Source organism: Aulostomus chinensis, chromosome 4, assembly GCF_037954235.1.
Source record: "Aulostomus chinensis isolate RoL2024-O1b breed Wild chromosome 4, RoL_Achi_v1.0, whole genome shotgun sequence".
Classification (NCBI taxonomy): domain Eukaryota; kingdom Metazoa; phylum Chordata; class Actinopteri; order Syngnathiformes; family Aulostomidae; genus Aulostomus; species Aulostomus chinensis.
In genome coordinates, this window is record NC_141323.1 from 21,385,766 (window position 1) to 21,388,530 (window position 2,765).

The window sequence follows — 2,765 nt, forward strand, 5'->3', positions numbered from 1 at the left end:
CGACGAGGATGGGATTCGAACCCATGCGTGCAGAGCACAATGGATTAGCAGTCCATCGCCTTAACCACTCGGCCACCTCGTCTGCTGACAGCAACCCTGAGCTTTTAAACACCTGAACTCTTTGGAGCCTATTTGTCAGAAATGGACCCACCAGGAGCCACAGAACACAACTCTGACATAATCAGGCTTCTTCCCAGCAGCGTCGTGCTACAGAAGGCAGAATACAGACCATCGACACATCATCAGAGTGAACACCAGCTGATGTTTACAAGTTTAATTCACCTTTTACTACAAAATGACATCCAAGCTCAGATTCTCTTGTCCTGATTGAACAAGTAAATGTTTAAGAAGATGAGAGTACCAGACTTTTTCATCCAAGGAAACAAGCATCCTATCACTGTCCTATGCAGAGTTTCTTTTAAAAAAAAAAGTGAGACAACCTCAAGATTTTCTGTTTCCTCTTGTTGGATTTTGCCACAGAGAATCAGAGCCAATCAAAAGCTTGTTGGACTTTAATGTTGGAGGACTGAACAAGTCATGACATCATCAGTTTTACCTTCACAGGTGCTTCATTTACTTTACTTTCAATTTTACAGAGGTAGAACCTGAAATCTGAAGGCAGAGGAGAAGTCCACGAAGAGAAGGTGGACATAGGAGTTCCTGCTCTCCAGATGGATGAGGGCTGCGTGGACCACTGATGAAATGACGTCATCAGTGGAGCAGTTTTGCCTGTAGGCGTACTGGTGGGGGGTCCACAGAGATGTCGATGGAGGCGTCTATGTGGGCCTTGACCAGCCTCTCAAATACTTCATGACTACTGGGGTGAGTGCAATGGGTCAGTCGTCATTTGGGCCTGTCACTGTGGAGCACTTGGGGACAGGGACAATAGTGGCAGTCTTTAGGCAGGTGGGGACAGGTGTCAGCGCCAGTGAGGTGTTGAAGATGTCTGTCAGCACCTCAGACAGCTGTTGTGCACAGTCCTTCAGTACTCACCCTGGGATGTTGTCTGGGCGTGCAGCTTTGCGAGGGTTGATTCCCTGAAAGGTCTTCCTCACGTCTGCTGCGGTCACACTGAGGGGCGTGTCGTCAGGTGGTAGTGTGACTCTGGTGCTGGGGGGGGGGGGGTGTCGGGGTCCTCGAAGCGGAGAAGAATCTGATTGAAGGAGTGAGGCGCTGGACCTGCTCTACTTGTGAAGTGTCATGAGATTTTAAAACTAAACTTTAAAAACTAGACTTTAAAAATAAAACTTACAACTTAAATGGAAACTGTCTGGGGGGGGTGTAGCCTCCATCAGGTATGTGTTTGATGTCTGAATTCTGTCTTTGATCTCTGGGTTCTGAGCATTGATCTCCTGCTTCAGTCTTTGATCTTTGACTGATCCTAAACTAATCAAAGGATCACATCAGCATATTGGTCCAGTCTACAGATGGTGATTTTACCTATTTGAAGCCTTATTTTGTGTTTGATGGACATTTTTAAAATCACTAATGATTTTTTGACTGAACATCCTGGACACTGTGGTGCCTGGTGAGGAGACAACTTGGGTACAAAGAAGAAGAAGAGGGTTTTTGGAGAAGGGATATTTTTGCAGTGTTCCAAGTCAATAATAACTGTGGCAAAATGTCATCATTTTTCAAAATGTCCTCACTAAGATGGTTTGAAATTCTGTCTCTCCCTCATCCTCAGCTGCTGCAGCACTTTAAAGAAAACCTTTGACTCGTGGATCTAAAAAGATCAGATGTTGTCTCCTCCAGAACATCAACACTTTAACTTTGTTGGCAGGACTCCAACCTGAGTAGGCAGACCCCAATGGATTTCTAGTCCATCGCCTTCACCACTCGGCCACAACAACCACATTCACACACACACATTTGTAAAAGATTCACATTGACACAACTCTTTAAAATTGTGTCACAAGCCCATTTGTGTGAGGTCCTATTTTCTCTTTTTCAGCATTCCTTTGTTTCCAGGTCTCTAATAAGTGCAGAATTACAAAGACAAGCAAGCTTGATCCATCCTGGGCAGGTGATATGAGCCATTGACCACTGGCCAGAGACCCTGGCACAGACGTTGGGGATGGATAGAGAGCATTTCTACAATTATATTCTACATTTATAGAATTCTACAATCCTACAATTTCATTGAGCAGACGCTTTTGTCCAAAGCCACTTGCAAATGTTTTTGGTGAGTTTGGCTCCTGAGCTCAAGACAGTTGTGACTAATAAAGGACAGCTTCAAATGCAGGAGGGAGAGAATGACAAAAAGATGGGGAACAAGATGAGGGTGAAAGACAAGCAGAGAGAAAGACAGAGGGACAGGGGGATTGAAGACAGACACACAACCAACAACAGCAACAGCAGCAATAATAGTGTTGATATTGTCCAGCTCAGTTGGGAGAGCGTTAGACTGAAGATCTGAAGGTCCCTGGTCCGATCCCAGGTTTCAGCAGAGGAACAGCATTGACTTTACTTTCCAGTGGAGGAACTGCAGACATGAAGGAAACGAACATCTCGTCCTGTGCATTCTTATGACATTCAAGACATTTTTGGAGCCTCTTGCTGGATTTTGCCACAGAGAATCAGAGCCAATCAAAAGCATGGTGGACTTTAACATGGAGGATTGAACAAGTCAAGAAAGCAGCAGTTTGACCTTCACAGGTGTTTCTTTTCCTGTCTAAATGCTGTAGGAAGAGCCTGAGTAGCTCAGACGGTAGAGCATCAGACTTTTAATCTGAGGGTCCAGGGTTCAAGTCCCTGTTCAGGTA

General features: G+C 45.1%; 2 non-coding genes across 2 annotated transcripts; one reads left to right on the plus strand and one right to left on the minus strand.

The window, feature by feature from the left end:
* On the minus strand, positions 1-82 carry trnas-gcu (transfer RNA serine (anticodon GCU)). The gene has a single exon. It is a non-coding gene; the product is annotated as a tRNA-Ser (tRNA).
* Positions 83-2,692: 2,610 nt separating this feature from the next.
* Positions 2,693-2,765, plus strand: trnak-uuu (transfer RNA lysine (anticodon UUU)). Its single transcript has one exon. It is a non-coding gene; the product is annotated as a tRNA-Lys (tRNA).